Genomic DNA, 18,532 nt, shown 5'->3' with positions numbered 1-18,532 from the left:
AAACCACTGCAATCTGCTGTAGAGCAGAGAACATGGGGCTTTACAGTCAGACAGACTTGAGTTTACATCACCACCATGTCACTCACTAACTATGGGTCTTTAAGCAAGGGATTCTACTTCTCTGAACATCAGTTTCTTTACTGGTAAAGATAAATACCTATTTTGCATTGCTTCTTAAAGAAATAACGATAATGTTTATAAAACACTTAGCACAGCCTCTGGAACCTAGTAGGGACTCTAAAATGGTTGTCATTATTTTTATTTTTATTTATAGTCAAGTATACAGATTCCCTGTCAGAAAGTATTAAACATCTCTATTAGGGAAAAAGTTAAAATAATCTTTATGTAAGCATTCTGTATCAATTGCCACAGTAATTGCCATAGTAATGCTGCATAACAAATCACTCTCAAAACTCAGTGGCTAACAATAGCCACTCATGGTTCTATAAGTTGACTACCATTCAGTTGATCTAGGTGGGCTTACCTGAGCCGCTCTGCTTAGGATGTAGATTAGTTGGTCTTGGTCCAGGCTTTGGGTTTAATTCAGGTTTGTTCTACATTTTTCTTTCTGGGGCTGGACTGAATGGACAAACCTGGGCATGCTATGAGTACAGATCAAAGAGAGCAGAGCCAGAGAGCAAGCCCAGCCATGCAAGCGTGCCTCCAAACTCTGCTAACATCTCTCTGGCCAGAGAAAATTACACAGTAAAAACCAAAATTAAGGGGAGATAAAGTACACTTTGCCACAATGAGGCCAATAATTCAAACTTCCACAGTCCCTGTGTAAAAGAAAAGGCAGAACCTACAATGAACATCTGAGAAAGAGAAGACCAAAGAGGTAGAAGCCAGATGCCCAGAGGTGCAATTACACGTCTTTCCACTACCCAGAGCCTCTCTATGACCTCTGTGGCCACATTCTACCCTGGATACTGGACTGCAGAGAGGACTCCAAGCACGGCGGCCTCTGCTTTCTATGGCTGCAGAGGGGTCTCCTTGCACCCCTCCCCCAGCATTGACCAGAGTCCACATTGTGTACCTCTTCTCTGTGCCCATGCAATGACTTCTGACACCAACTACCTGGAGTTGGGCCAAACCTCACAGCTTAAGGGACAGCCTTCACAAGACTGCCTTCACTTTAGGCACCAGCTGTAAGTTTGGGGGTCCCCATGCCACTCACACTTCTGACGTGCTGGTTATAAATGTGGGCGTTCTCACTAGTCCCTCAGGTTCAGTCATTTGCAGCAACAATTCACAGAACTCAGGAAAGTGCTATCCATCTGATTACAGTTTTATTATAGCAAGAAGATATAAATCAGAACCAATCAAAGGGAGAGACATAAGGGCAAGGTCTGGGAAGATCTCAAACATGACTTTTCCATTGTCCTCTCCCTAGGGAGTCAGTCTGCCTTACTCTCCTGGCACGTGGATGTGTGACCATATGCAGAGTATTGCCAAACAGGGAAGCTCACCTGAGCTTTGGTGTCTGGAGTTTTTATTGAGGTCTCATCATAGAAACGTGATTGATTGAATCATTGGCCATGAGGTTGAACTCAATCTCCAGCTCTCTTCTTCTCTGAAGGCCCCAGCTCTCTAATCGCACAGTTGGTATTTTTGGCATGGCCAGCTCACATCCTGAGTCATCTCATTAGCACAAACTCTCTTCAGGCCCACTATGAACAGAAGAGATACTCCTATCAATCAGGAAATTCCAAGGGTTTAGAGGATATATCCCAAGAAGTGGAGACAAAGGCCAGTCAAACTTTTCACTCCAAGGGTCCACCTGAGACAAAGGCTAGCCACATTCTTTATTCCACACCCCATCTGTGTTTTCCACTGGACTTCAAGCTCTTTAAAAGCAGAGGAGATGTCCTTCTCAACTCTGCATAACTCACAGCCGCTAGCCCAGCACCCTCCTGGGAAACTCTGATTAAATTGATAAAGGTAAAGCTTTAGACAGTCAGAGAGATTTAGGATAAATGAGTTGGAAGAGCCTTTGGAGACCATTTAGACATTCCAACACATTTGTTCTATGCATGAGAAAATGAAGAACCAAAGAGTGTTTGTGATTACCCCAGAACATGCATTGAGCAAACTAAAGACCTGTTTTAGAGTTTTATTATCTAAAACTGGACACTCACTCCCCGCCGCCCTGCCTTTACATGCATGAACACAGACCTAAGGATACGTACCTCACTTTCTTACATCAAAGAAACCAGTCATAAGCTATGAAAAGGGGAGAAGTAACAGATGTAAAGAACTGAAACATCCCGACCTCCCCATGCTTCTTTCCTGCTCTGCCCTGAGAAGTACATTCCATTTTCATCAGTTTGTTAGCATATAAGGCTTCTGAGATGGATGTAATCATCTTTTTTTTTTTTTTTTTTCCCTGTGGTTCTGTTTAATCCCTGCCCATTGCCAATCCCTTAAATGTTAAAAAATAAATCCTAGGACCAAAATATATTTTAACATCCCCATCTGGAGGGAAGATTTCTTTAAGTTCTTTTTCCTAACTAATTCTAATGTGCTCTAGCAGTTCTCCAATTACACACTTGTCCAGGAGCGAGCAGAACACACTTCTAGCATCTATCCTGGTACACTGAAGTGCTCAGAGAATGTTGGTTAAATGAATAATAGAGTGAGTGTTTTTAAAAAAAATTCCCAGCATACGAAGATTAGTACAGTTAGATGCCTCCTTGCTCTCTTCATCTTAACTCTCCACTTTTCCATCATCACTGAGAGATGACAGTACTGTTATCCATGTGGAAAGTCATCTTTCTCTTTTACATACCATTCCTAGCCAGTCTGGTTGTGGAGAAAATATTTGCACTATGCAATATGGTACATGTATTAATTATAGAACTTTTGAACCCATTAATTTTCACTTCTGAAGATGAAACCAAAGCATGGAAGAGGCAAAGGCTGGTAGCATTGGACGTGCAGCTAGGCAGTGAGCTTACCTAGATGTAAACCCTCAATTGATGTTTGCTGAGTCTGAACCCTAACACAAGACTCAGGGTAACATGCCTCTCAATCTTTTATTCTCAATAATGAAATTGTAACAAGGAAAAATGCATTTGTCTTTTCATTGAGCTCAACTCATGCCTACCCAAAGCTGGCTCCATACCAACCAGCAGGACAGCTCCTTTCTCCCCCTTTGCTGTTGTCAGTCTTTTTAAACACCTGCTTCACCTGCATTGTGCAGGTCTGTGCATTTCTCTGTGTGAAGCAGCAGTCCTGATATTGTGAGGTCTACAGATACAGGTAAAGTTTGGTTTCTTAGTTTTCCTTTCTGAAAGTGGTACAATGAATACCCAATGACGCTGTTCAACTTGTTTTGAATATATATTCTAAAATTTTAATTAACCAAAATTGTTTCCAGACTGCAAAACACCAGTGATGGGATAGAACACAGAACACAGTCAATGGGTTGAGTGCTGGAGTGAGCCATGTGGAGTGGGTGGGGAAAGATCTTCACATTGGCTGTTGATGTATAGATGTAACGGCTGGTTGACTGAATGAATGTATTCATTTGCTGGTGGTTTGGACATCATATAGACCAGGGGTCAGCAAATATTTCTTGTAGATGGCCAGGTAGTAAATATTTCGGGCCTTGTGGGCTCTGTGGTCTCTGTTGGAACTACTCAACTCTGCTGTTGTAGTGAAAAAGCAGTCAGAGACAACATGTAAACAAGTTAGTGTGACTGTGTTCCAATACAACTTTATTGACAAAACCAGGTGATGAATCGGATTTGGCCAATGGGCTATAGTCAACCAGCCGCTGATATACAAGAGAGATTTGCTTAAATTAGTTTCAGTTTTTCAAATGAGTGTTAAAATGTTCATTGATGGTATCATTGTTCTGATTGAATTGAATAGTAAATTCAGGGCAAATCTCTTCACCTTCCAGGGCTTTAATTTCCTTAACTATAAATTAAGGGTAAGATGAGGTGAATTTAGATGTTCAAACATTTTTTTGACAAAGCCTGCCTGACTTCCGAAAGGAAAGGCAGAAAGAGCTGCTCTTTTTAAGGTAGAGCTTGTACAAACTCCCCCTCACTCCACTGTCTTCCTGAGGGCATCAGAGCCCCAGGGATCAGTGATGGACAGATTGAAAACTACAAAACGATGTCTAAGACTATCATTTAGACCCCCAATTCAGCAATTCAAGTATTACTTAGAATATAGAATTCATTTTTATTTCAAAACCAGATTTTTCCCCAAATTGGAGTGCACGTATTCAGAGAAGTGACCTTTTGATTGAATCTAGGAAACGTGGTATAGCCAAAAGGGTGATGGATGAGTAGTCCTATCTCTGTCATTAACTAGCTATGTCATTCTAGCCTTCAACTTTTTTTTTTATATAAATTTATTTATTTCATTTATTTATTTTTGGCTGCATTGGGTCTTCATTGCTGCGCGCGGGCTTTCTCTAGTTGCAGCGAGTGGGGGCTACTCTTTGTTGCAGTGTGCAGGCTTCTCATTGCAGTGGCTTCTCCTGTTGCAGAGCACAGGCTGTATAGGCATGCAGTCTTCAGTAATTGTGGCTCGAGGGCTCTAGAGCGCAGGCTCAGTAGTTGGGGCACACGGGCTTACTTGCTCCGTGGCATGTGGGATCTTCCCGGACCAGGGCTCGAACCCATGTCCCCTGCATTGGCAGGTGGATTCTTAATCACTGTGCCACCATGGAAGCCCTAGTCTTCAACTTTTTTATCTGCCATGTAAGTATACTGGATTGGATATATTTTGGTGTTAAATTCTGTAATTCAGGCCTTCTAGTCTGTCTGTCCTCTTCGTGCAAGAAAGCTTTGTGACTGCCGATTGTTTCATTAATTTATTCTACAGACATCTGAACATCTACTATATGCAAAGCACATTTTGGGAGCCTAGGGAGCCAAGGATAATGTGACTTAAGTCTTGCATTTGAGTTCACAATTGAAAAATGAATTTTATCTATAAACAGTTATAATAGTAGTAAAAAATTTCAAGCTGAACAAGAAAGCTGATGAAAACAAATTTATTTGTGGGCTTGATTATTGAAAAAAATGAATATTGCAAATGGATCAATCCAGACTGGGAAAGCCCATGTCTTAAAAAAAAAATTTTCCTGAGCAAATATCATGTGGCATCACTGTGCTAGGTGCTAAGGATTTGTTATATAGTCGAGTAAAACAAACAAACAAAAGTAAAACCAAAAGAAACATTCCACATTCAAAGAACTCTCATCCCAGGGGTGGAAAATAAAAATATGTGAAGGAATAATTGCAAAACAGTGAGCTAAATGCAGCACTAGAGAGAAGAATGGGAGCACTAGTTATGTTCACCACTGAATGTAAAGATGTTTCAGATACAGTGATCTTAGAGGAAATAGAACGTCTGGACCCAGAGGTGTACAAATTGGGGAACAGGGAATATTCCCCTATGACTGGAATATAAGGGCATGGAAGGTCTAGCAAAAGATGTCTCAAATCGTTCCGTGAGACCAGAGTGTGAAGGTCTTCTGGGCCTGCCTGAGAAGTCTGAACTTAATTTATTAGCAAACTAGAAACACAGACACTCATAAGCAGGAGAATGTTCAGATCCTCAGGGAGAGGCTTTGCTTGTGTGAGGAGAGTGGGCACATTCAAACTCAGGACCCATGTTAGGAGGCTTACATTAGTCCACTAAAGAAAACACACCACACACACACGCACACACACACACACACAGAGTTCATATATTCCGAACTGAAAGGGATTCCATAGTAAATTGTCATCTAAGCCCTTTCAAGACAGATCATTTGCTCCAGATGGAATTCTGGACAAAGAACAGTCTTGACTTCCTCTGCATTTTATTCATGATTTGTCGTTGCAAGAGGTGAACAAAATATGTCCTGGTAGTTACTGGCTGGAACAACTTGCAAGGTGAGGTCTCCTGGTTGTGATTAACTAATTTTTTCCTACCAGCTGGATAAAAATAGAATAAAAAGTTCCATAAATGCTGGTGATTCTTTTCTAGTAAGTGCTTTCTGGACAACCAGAGTAATTTCTCAACAAATGTGAGTTTGGAAAGAAACTGGACTGGAAATGCAACTCTGATTCCCAGTTCAGTTTTAAGTTTTGAGAGTACCACGCTATGGCCCATCACCACCATCAACTGTATCACAACAGCATTTATCTTTTCTAAGGGAAAGCCATTTTGAGAACCCATCTATACAAACTGTAACTATGAAGCTTAATTTTTCTTTTCAAATATTTTTTTCTACTCTCCCACCATCCCTAGAGTTGCAACTCACTGGTGAAGTGATTGGCTGAGAAGGAAACAATTGCATTCCTCTAAAATTGAGTACTGAACCATAATTGTCATAGGTGGTCGAGCCCATGGGCAGAAACCTGCTCATGTGCAGATAAGTACATGCTATATTGAATGGTCACATGAGTCCTGTCCTAATTTGAGTCATCAAGAGTTGTTTTAAGCACCTACACATACGTCGATATATTTTGTAAAAGACTTTCTAACCAATTCAAATACAATTTGACCTCTTAGTAGTTTTATAACTTTAGGCAAGTCACTTTAATCATTCTGTGCATTTTTTTGATCATCAGTGACAACGAATGTATTTTCGTGTTATTAGTCTTTCTTCTTCTCTGAATGGTCTACACTTTTTATCCATTTTTTTTTTTTTTCTGTTTGGCAGCTGTTACATTCTTATTTATTTGTGAGTTGTTTATTCCTTTGTGATTTTTTTTCCACTGCCTTTATGCATAAAGAGCTTTTTTCTCATTACAAAATCAGATCATCACTCATTTAGTTTTTTAATTTATTGTAATGCTTTTTAAATCTAATGTTAATTTTGGCATATAGTTTGAGGGAGAGATCAAACTAGTTTATCCAACTAGTCACTAGTTCTCCCAGCAGATTTTATTATTTAATATTCCTTTTGGTCATTTATTCAACTGAATATAATGCCACCTTTATCATACCTATATACATGTATATTTATGGTTTTCTGATATATATAATTTATATGTTTTCATATTATATTTATGTTATATATTAATTTATATATAATTAATTTGTTTCTAGACTGTCTTTTATGTTTCATTGATAGGCCAGCCTATTCTTTAATCTACTATTATACTTTAGAAATTATAGTTTTATAATGACTTAATAAGTAATAAGATTGGTATACCATCATTACTCTTCATTTTTCAAAAATTTCTTACTTTTCTTTCTTCTTCATTCTTCCAAATAAACTATAGAATAAATTGGCAGGCTTTTAAAAAATCTCCTTTGGGATTTTAATACTAGGAGAAAAATGTATTTGTTTACACAATTTAGTATTCACATTTAAGAACATCTCATGTCTTTCTTTTATGTCTCTTAGTAAATATTTGTAGTTTCCTCCATTATAGATCCTGCACATTTATTTAAAAAACTAATCCTATGCTTTTCGTATTTTTGTTTATATTGTGATTGACTTTTTCCCATGATATTTTCTAATCAGTAATCACAAATACATGTGAAAGGTATAGTGTTGTTTATTGTATTTATTTTTCTACTCCGAATCCTTTCTGAACTTTGCTGTAAATCCTTGATTTTTGAGTGTTCTAGAAAGATAATTACTATTATCTGCAATTAATAATGTTCCTTCTTTTCAATAGCTAAAATGCTTATTTATATTTTGTGTTTTGGTGTACAGTCCAGAACTTCCAAAGCAATGTCAAGTAATAGTGGAAATAGCAGGTAGTCCTACTCCCTCATAAAAATACTTCTAGTAGTTTTCAGTTGTAAATATGATTTTGAATATTGGTTCAAGGTGAGCCACATCATGTAAAGAAAATAGCCTTCTATTTCCAGTAAATCAAGACTATGTTTTAAAATAAAAAATGGGAGATGTATTTCATCAAATGTCTTCCTATCACCTACTGGGATGATTATACTTGTCTTCTATTTTGACCTATTGCTGGAATGTGTTACATTAATGAACTTATTATTAAATCATCTTCATATTCTTGAGCAAACTCTACTTATTTGTGGTGGATTACACTTTTACTGAATTGAATTTTATTGGTTTTTAATATCTACATCTTATATGGGATTGGTCTGAAGTTTTTTGTGTAGTGTCTTGTTAGGTTTGGGTATTAGACTTGAAAACTCTTGGACTTTTTCTTTCTTTTGGAAAATATTTTATAAGTAGGAATAGTCTACTCCTTGACCATTTGCAAGAACCCAGTAAAATCATCTGGTTCCAAATCCTTTCTTTGAAAGAGTTAATTTTTTGAGGATTGATTTAGGTTGTCCTCTTTGTAAACTGTTTTTCAGAATAAATTTATTTTTGCCCAGATAATTCCATTTCATCGAGATTATTTTGTCTTAGCATAGGGTTTGGGCTGGTATTTTCTTACAATTTTTAATGACTTCTACAGCTCTTTTAACAGCTTCTCATCTTAATCTGTTTATGTGTGTTACGTTTATTTATTCTTACCAGAAATGTATTTTTACTGGTTTTCTTTAAATAATTTAAATAATTATTTAATAATTCTGTATGCTTTCTATTTTCTAATTTGTTCATTTTTGCTTTTCTCATTTTTCCCCTCTTCTTACTTTCTTTGAAAAATTTTTTAAAGTTTGAATTGATTTTATAATCCATGTATTTTCTTTTATTTTTGTGATATTAGAAAAGCATTCAAGGCCAATAATTGTAGTTTGGGTTACTTCTTTACATTTTCTTATGTCTCTAATTATGACTTAATTTCCTCTTTGACCCACTAGTTTCAAGAATAGTGATCTTTAACTTTCAAGTGGGAAGGGATTTTGTTTTCATTCTTCTACTGCTCTTTTTTTCAACAGCTTCCAAATGGACTTGGTTTCCTTTTTGACCAAACAGATCTTTAGAATTTTGTTTTTAATTTGTATGTGGGGAGATTTTTCATTTAAATTTGGTTACTAATTTCTAGTTTTATTGTCATGATCAGAGAAAATCTAGCCTGTAATATTTCTGCTTTGGAGAATTTACACCAGTTTTGTACATCACATGTCATAAACCCTAATTTCTAATTTTCGAAAAAAGTCATAGATATTACAGAAGTCAGTCTCATTGCTATTCTTAAATATGAAATGTAATTTACCATACAAAACCAGTTTTAGCAATTATATTATTCACATTCTCTCTGTTTTCATCCTCCCCGATTCTTTTTGTATAAGCTGTTTGTCAAAGATTTTGAGAGCATGCTAAGATCTTCTTTTAATTATAGTTTTTACAAATTTCTTCCTGAATTTCTTATAATTTTTCTTAATTTTGACATAGTATTTGATAATGCCCTTGGCTCTTGTAACAACAAATTTATATTTTCAAGTTAATCTCTTATAGCAATTTTTTTAATCATAGATATATTTTACGAGGCTATATTACATTGTCTAGTACTTTAATTTGAATAGTAGCTGCCAAGTCCTTCTACATAAATTGAGTTAATTGGAGCTGGATTAGTTACATCATAGTGACTTAAAGCTTGTGGGTAAATTCAAATCCCTATGTCAAACATAACTGATAATTTTAAATGAAAAAAGTTTTATAAACATATTTTAACAAACACAGTCTTATAATAAATCATATACTCTCAAGGTTACAAGTCAAAAGTCCTTGGAACTACTATTAAAATATACAAGCAATTTTATTCTGATGTAACAGAAAAGTCTTTACCTTTCTTAACATCCTTTGACAGAAGATCAACTTTATGATGATGAGACGTAAGAAACGTATAGGTTTAATTTTTATGGAAACAGGTGTGAATATTCACTAACCTTCTTCTTATCTGAGAATAATCTGTAATGGCTTGCCCAGGGCTTGTCTTCCCAAATCACCTGTGCAAACAGAGCCCATTCTTTCAACTTTCCTCATCAATAGCAATTAACCAAGGAGGGCAACATTCACTTCCGTTCTTTATTACGTTTTCCAGTCAAAGCTGAATTAAAGAAGAGAGCCTTATCATTTTGTTTCTACACTGTTCATTTGTGCCCTAGCCTGGCCTGCTTCTCAGATCACTAGTCTGAGTACAGTGTGATGTGCACATCAGTCAGCCCAGTTCCAGTGAGTACCAGGCCTTCATCAGGATGGACATTTGGGGCATCATGTTCTTCCCAGCATCTGGGTCCTTGGGACTTGGAAACAATGAAGTAAATGAAAAATCCACACAGCCATCTCCTGGGGGTATTGTCATCACCAAGCTGCTCAGATTGCTTTATTTTAGGAGTGCAGCTCCCTCTTTTCTTCTGTCTCACACCCCTCTCAAGCAAGCCTGGGTATTCTTCCAGGAGGTGCTACCTCTAGTTGTATATATAAAATGAGTCATGGATGAATATGAGGGTGGGTGTAGGTGGTGAGGGGGAAAACCGAACCCTTGAGGCTTCAAAAAGTAGGGTCTGCTGTAGAGGGACAGTTGCCTCTGATTTCTGGTTGGCATGGACCTCTATGGAGTTGGGAGCCAACAGACCACCAACACTGGAATAAATGAGGTAGAGAGAATATAAGAGAAAATCTAATGTGTTTGTTTATAAATTTTGAGTATTGTAAGAATCATTTATATCCTATCATCAACACTGATTAAATGCTATTGTTTCGGCCTGAAGATGCTCATCCCATCAAAGAGCATTTGTAAGGCACCATCTACAAAGCACCTGAAAGTTCTGATGGACACAGGAGAGGATGGGTTTGGGGGATAAGAACAGGGATGTTGGTACAGTGCATCCTGAGAAGTTGAGCGCCCCAAAGTAAAGCAATGTGGGCAGGTTGGAGATAAAGAAGCCAGCAGATGTGCACGCTAGTTTCTCACTTCCTCTTTCAATTAGAGTCCCAGAAAAGCAGATACAAAGTCCCTTTCAGGTGGTTACAGCCTAGTGGATACATAAATGAAGACCATGTAAAGCAGAGTGATAGACACCATATGAAATAAAACTTGGTAAGGGAAGACTGGGGAGTCTTTAAAAGAAAGTGGTGTTGGAACTGGGCTTTTTAAGAAAAATTGGTGGTTTCCCTGGTGGTGGAGTGGTTTAGAATCCGCCTGCCAATGCAGGGGACACGGGTTCGAGCCCTGGTCCTGGAACATCCCACATGCGGCCGAGCAACTAAGCCTGTGCGCCACAACTACTCAGCCTGTGCTCTAGAGCCTGCGAGCCACAACTACTGAAGCCTGCATGCCTAGAGCCTGTGCTCCACAACAAGAGAAGCCACTGCAATGAGAAACCCGAGCATCGCAACGAAGAGTAGCCCCCGCTCGCCGCAGCTAGAGAAAGCCTATGCTCAGCAACGAAGACCCAACGCAGCCAAAAATAAATAAATAAATAAATAAATTTTTTTTTAAAAAAAGAAAAATTGGAACTTGCCAAGACTGGAAGAATATCATCTACGCAGGGTATTTTATGAACCAAGGCACAGAAGTGTTGGGCCTCTGTGGAAGCAGCAGGTTTGTGGTTTAACTTTCCTGGCACACAGGGAAGAGCAACCAGAGATCAGTTTAGAAAGGCTGATTGGAACCAGATTGTGGAAGGCCTTGAATGTCAGTCATTCAAGACCCTTGGACTTTGTTCTCTAGGCAATGAAGAAGGGTGAGGTGTCACCAAGAAGAATGATTATTTATTTATTCATGAACGACACTAGACCTGAGGTGATAAAGCATCAGGATCTCTCTGGTGACCATTTACATGGGCTGGTCACTGCAGGGTGTCCCAGCCCCAAGGACTCCTCAGTTGAGGTAACTCCTTTATGGAGTTTACTAGAATATGTTTAATTAACAGCTTCTAGGCTCAGCCTTTGAAGGAAAGATTTTTAAGATATCACCTTTGTCTTGCAAGCATTAGAACATATTTTAAAACATATGAGGATATATCAAAACATCTGAAGATGTATCTGGTATTTGCCCAACAGAGATAATTGATTCTGCAACGTGTGTGCCAAATTATAGGAAACATTCCTTTAGCATCTAAAAATACTGTTTGCTGTTTCTTCAGATATATTCTCACTTCTGCTGGTATCTGCCTTGGGCCTCACAATTTCCATTCTGTTTTCCGATTTTCAAGATATATACCGTGGGATGGAGGCACGTGACATCCGTGACTCTCATGCACAGTGGGACCACATTTGCACTGTAATTTGCAAGTCAGTTACTCCGATATCCTCTCTGGCCACTGAATGTTGTGAGGCTATTCTCATTTACTAGAAGAGCAAATAACATGTCTCCATCGCACACATGCTAGCCTCTGAGTGTTTTCATGTTATTAGGGTCATCAGTTGGGTTCATTTGTTCTGTTCATACCCGGAACACCATGTTTGGATATTTTATTCTTCCATGTTATACTAATACAATAATTAATCCTTCAAGTTTATTTTTTAAATCATATAGTAGAAATCCTTTATAATGTGATTGTGAAGTGAGGAAAAATAGACTTACAGGACAATCGTGTTCTGTCTGTAATACAGTGACTGTAAGGAATTTTAGTTCAGTGGGCATCATTGGATCCAGGGTCCATGTGTTAAAATTAAATTTATTAAGAAGTTATTGAGCCCATTTTTGGACCCAGCATTGTGAGAGAAATAAAAGAAAGAGAAAGATTGACTCTGGCCCTCTACCTCTTGTTTTGTTTCAAAGATACGCCATACCCAAGTGAAATGATGGCATGGCCACCTGAGGCCATCCATGCTTGAAGAAACTGTAAAATAGAAGTGGGAAGGACATAGGAAGGAGGAGCTCTCCTTGGGGCAGGATCCTCCTGCCATAGGAGATTTCATGCAGGAGATGAAACTTGATCTGGGTCCAGAAGGATAGGCTAGATTTTGCTAAGTAGGAGGCGGGTATAGTCCCAGCCAGGACAACAGCCTAAGCACAAACAGAGAGGGCTGAATGACTCTCTTTTGTCTTGGAAATGCAAAAGAATGTAGGGTGGCAGAGAGAAAAATCAAAAGCAAGCCTTGTTTCACAGAACACCTGGAAAATTAGCTAAGACTGAGGCAGCATGCTGCGGAACAGGCACGGATGGAGGTAGGCGGGCAGTGATGTTTTGACTCTATGCCGAGGACAATGGGAGTCCTTGAAGATATCGGGGCAGGTTTTTCAGCGGGGCACTTAAGACAGATTCGTTAGATGACAGCAGGAAGGCTGTATGTGAGAGCAGAGCGGCTGTGGAGAGAGAAGCATTTAGGACATGAAAACCCAGACCATTCAGTCATTTACAAAACATCAAGCTCCAGGGTGGGCTTGACACTGGGGTTACAAAGAGTAAGATGTAGTCACCACTCTCAAGTAGCTCAGAAGCTAGGAGCGGAAAGCATCACAGAAGCAAATTCCAAAGCAGTGTGGCCAGTGTCTTCCAGCCTAACAGATGGAAAAGAGACCTCCCAGATCAGGGTGGTGGCAGCAGGAGGGAAAGGGCCAGCCTATCCACTACCATCTGACCCACTGCCGAATCTTACAGCCTTCTCCAGACCACCCTTTTACCCAGGGAGCCTATTTCACAACCCTAAAAAAAGCTGTCTCCACTTAGGGGAAAAAATAACATAGTGTTACTTTGAAATAACCCCTATCAGAATAGGGATGAGAATCAAAGGGGAGCATTTAGACACTGCGGAAGGTCTGTGGCTTTAGCCCTAAATGCAGCCCACCCTCTTCACAGTCATCCTACGTATTCTATACCCTTTAGGGTCAGAAAGGGAGCTGCATAACTATTCTTTTGCTATGAAGCAGCCATGGAAAGTTGTAGCTCTCACACCTATTAAATAAGTGTATCTGGTGGTCAAGGTGTATCCTCTAATCCTTAAAAGGAGGTGGGTTGGGCAGGTTCAACTTTCATCAAGCCATTAGATTTAGGGCTGGGGACATTGTTCAAAATTTTTTCACCTAGTTTCTATCAAAATAAACTGGAACTTCTGTCCCCCTTTTGTTTCTTTAATTCATATGTCAATTTTACTGAAAGAATGAACTCCAGTAGCTTTTGCTTTGGGAGAATCAGAAGTAATAATATTATTAGATGAACAATTTAATCTTCCCTCTATTAGAGAAGATAAAAATGAAGAGAGACACACAGGTTCCAAAGTGTCCAGTCTCATGTCTGCGACCCAGGGCACGTTTACTCCGTGTCTATTGTCAGGCAGTGGAGGGAACACAGGGCAAGAGGCAGTCAGATCTGATTTGAATTCTGGCTCTGCCATTTATTTATTGGCGTTGATCCCTTGGGCAAGATACTGACCTTCTCATCTGTAAAGTGGAGAGAGTAATGCCAACCCTCCAAGCCCAGAGAGTTGTTACAAATACATAAATTAAATTAGATAATAGGTGTTCTTTTGAAGTGTAAGGTATGCAAAGTATAAAGGTAGTATTTCTTTTTCAACAGTTCATCCTAACCATCACATCATGGAGGATTTCAATTTTCGTGGCAGCCTTCACCCAATTCTGTGTGGCCTTCTTTGTAAAGAAATCTCTGTGTGGCTCTTATTATTTTTCTGGGGAGATAAATAAAGGACTGACTCTCAACAGATGCTCATTTTTTAGAGCAATCACTTTTATCCCCCAAAGTGATACTGCACATGCTCTCTTTGGGGGAAATGAGAAATTCTTTGAAGGCTGCATAGAAATGCTCTCAGTATCTGTAGTGTAGAAAGCAAAACATCAAATTAACTAATTTTGTCTCACATGAAGGCACTGTATTGTACTTTCCTAGTATTTTTAATAATCTGGTAGAGACTAGACCAGGTGACCTTCTAGCTCTAAAATTCAATGAGACCTTTTAGAGTGAAGAACTGTCTTCAGGAAGGCTTCCTTAATTAAGAAAGAAGGGAAGCCATTGTTCATTCTAGTCAATTCTTACCCTTTGAAGGTCTTCTCCTATAGCATTTCTCTTCTACTCAGTGTCACTAAATGACTTTACCTACTCAGTGAAAGGCTCAGGTACTATTTTTTAAGGGACAGTTGAAAAAAAAGATTCATGTACTGAAGTTCCTTGGGAAAAGGCATCGACCAAATTAAGAAAAAATATGTTTATATACAAATACCCCATTGTACACAATGCAAATAAAATTTCTCACAGTCAAAGGAATTCCATTTTTGAGACTTCATTTTAAAAAACAACCTAAAAAGAGAGAAAAACTTGTATGTATGAAGGTTTTCATCACAGTATTATCTACAGTGGTAAAATATTAAATTCAACTCAAGTGTTCAGAAATAGAGATGCTGTTTAAATAAATAGTAATACAGCAATTTGAAGAGATGTTATACCATCATTAAAAATGATTATTGAGAAGATGGTAGCTACAAACTGTATATGACAGAGTCTAGTATAAACAAAAGTGGAATGCAAGATTTGACCAATTCTATTATTATAAATGCATAAAAATTGTGTGTACTTGTAAACATCGAAAAAAGAGGACCCCCCCCCCAAAATGGAAAGCAAAACCCATTTGCTTTCTAGAGTTCATTCATTCATTCAACAAACCATTATTTGACACCTTCTTTGTGGTATGGGGCAGGTAGCAGTGATTTTTTTTCTTCTCTTGATTTTGAGTACATTATTTTGTTATCATTTCAGTCCGGCAGTAAAATAATTCTAAGTGAATCGCCAGCCAGGATTGAACTAGGAAATCTGTGGAAATGAAAGGCTGTAAGCTTTTGCAGATTTCTGTGAACACAAGCACGCTCTCGATTCTCAAGGGAAAGAACCCGGGGAGCTGCTAGGCTTTGTGGGGCTGCAGAGAGAAGGGGCCACAGAGCATCAGTAATAAGCACCTTTAGAGCAAGGCCTGGGAGAACAGGGGGTGGCAGTGGGCAACCTGGCTGCCAGGGGAAGTGGATGATGGTTTAATTGTTTTTTCCACCTGATTTTCCAGGATGCCATCCTTCAAAATCGAGAGCTCTGGCTATTGATCAAGACAAAATTTGGAATCCATTCTAAAAGTCAATATAAGAACTGGCAAAAAAAAACTGGCAGAAGACCCAACCTGGCCTTCCACAAACAGGACAGATTATTCAGGCGATGGCACAAATGGATTCTACATCAACCAAGGCTATGAAAGCTCTGAACAGATTCCAAAAGAAAAACTCGAATTGGGAGGCCAAACCACAGAACAACATTTTTGGACCAGATTGTAATCAGAATTGTTAACAGCATCCCTCTTTTACCCAGAAACTAAAACACTGTAGAGAGGTGATGGTAGTCTACCCTTGTCTTTTCTTTCTCCATCTGAAGATTCAAAGTGCACTTCTCAGTGTATTGAGCCTTGCAACAAAGGACCTTAAATATGCTTATTTTGACTGTATCCTCTACCATGGAGAAAAATAATGCATTTCCTAGAGTATCGTTTTTTTCCTAACAAGCTTTATTCACAATGCATAGCATTATCCTGATTAAAATGCACAACTTTTTACGGTAGTAAAATTAATAGTATGAACATCAATAGAAGAAAGAAAAATTGAAGGACAGTTTGATCTTTGAAAGTTTCACCAACATATTTTTACTTTCATCTATGGAAATAAAGGAATCTGAAAAAAAAAAAGCTTCTCTCAATAAATTGTCACATGTTTACTTAACCTTATATACACTTGCAAAGAACATTTATGCATATATCTTTTCCCAAGGTCACAGAATTCCTCTTTTTGCTTCTTTATATGGTTTTAATAGAAAAACAAGAATTGAAATTTACTTCAGAAAATTCAGCTCTAACTGTGGTAAGTGTGGAAGTGGAGAATGATGGAGGTGTCTGATAATTGCCTACAATCTTGGCTTGGGCACAGCTAACATCTAAGCAAACTCCACCGAAGTTGGCATCTCCCAAAGTATATTGTTTTGGGGCCGGTGAGCTAGAAGGTCCAGAGTAGATCACAAAGGTAATGAAATAAACTATTAAAATGTACTTTTCACTCAAAGAAGCATGGCACCTTTATTTGCTTTTTATTACTGACAGAGGAAAATCTCAAGTTCTAACTCCAAAAGTTGGCCCAGACTCAGCATTGCTCATCTTAAAAGAAGCAATCCTAGGGAAGGGACCCATAATGTTTGTATCTACAGCATGACAATTCTCAGGATGCTAAACAACTTAAGTTCCATTTCATCTTTTCATAATCTAAATCAATTATCAGATGCACATTAAGGACCACAAGAACGGGTATATGCTTTACAAATATATTCTGCACTTTATTACCGTTAACATATATCAACCTCATTGTGACCTTGAGAGGATATTTATTCCTAGTGAACATTTTAAATTCCCTACTAGGCTTTCCTTGTAAGCATAAATCTAATTTTGCTAATTAAACAGATCTTTAATGGGTCATAGGCAATTAGTTAACCAGTCCCATTCTAAGAGTGCCCATTACGTGCCTAATGCTGTGATGCATGGATTCAATCATGTCTTTACAATTCTGAATTCTTTAGGATTGAAAGAATGTTTTCAAATTTCACTAATTCATTGCTGTAAATAGTATTATATGCTTTTTACACAAACCAGCAGCATAAATGCAAATTCCTATTCAAACAAACATTTTATATTTATATTTTATTTTTAATCTTTTCTTGGATGCGCAGCTCTTGGAGAGTGACAATTTTTAAATGTGTCTAATTTAGCTTATGATTAAGAAATACATGTCAACCTAAAACACGGCAGCTCAGGTTCCTTGAGCTGAAATATCTGTATTTAGTAATTTGACCTTTAGAATGAGAAGATTCAATTGATACACTATGACATGTAGATAGCATAAAAAGATTTTTTTTTAAATCTTTTTTCAACAAATGTACAGCCTCCCCCCACTCAGTTTTTCAACAACCAATTAGGTATCTGATAGGCGGTGATCTTTATTTCACACATCTTTTTTGAAGGTGGGGACTGGACATGATAAAGTTGGACTCTACACTAGACTTCATTAAAAATACAATCAGAGAAAGGTTAAGTAGTCTTGGGGAAAATGTTTGACGAAAGCACAATGAACATGGCCACATATCAAATGATCACCTATAGGAAAAACAAACCAGACAGCCTTAAGCGGCCCATCACCAAGAGTGGCCACTTTTTGAGAAGACTGATGGCTAACTTTGTGAGCTTACCTCTAAGGCTGAAAACTGCTAGAGACTTGAACACTACCTGTGAAAAATGAATCCATGAATTTAATTTAAAAGCACACTTGTGACTTTTCAGTATTATTCAGTATTGCTAGGACTGCCTTCTGGAGTGGACATGTCCAGAGTTCTCTAGAAGGGTTTGACTTGAGGATCCTCAGGATGTCCTCTGTGTTGCCAATTCCATTCCCTCACCCATAGGCCAGTGTGGAAATTCCACCACACCCAAGTCTCCTGTTTAGGGCTAAGATTTGTCCTCTGCGGTTATCTTTATTAAAAAGTAAGCACACCCAGGGAGACAGAACACATTAAGCTGCTGCCAATCCCACCCTGATTGGACAATGCTAGGAAAGAGCCTTTTTTTTTTCTTTTATAATTTTACTATTGAGAGTAGGACATAAAAGGAATATGAAACTGAATTTAGAATAAAAATGCAGGGATAATTTTGGATCATACTATCAGG

The sequence above is a fragment of the Eschrichtius robustus genome, chromosome 6 (assembly GCF_028021215.1).
Source record: "Eschrichtius robustus isolate mEscRob2 chromosome 6, mEscRob2.pri, whole genome shotgun sequence".
Classification (NCBI taxonomy): domain Eukaryota; kingdom Metazoa; phylum Chordata; class Mammalia; order Artiodactyla; family Eschrichtiidae; genus Eschrichtius; species Eschrichtius robustus.
This window is presented reverse-complemented; position numbering follows the sequence as displayed.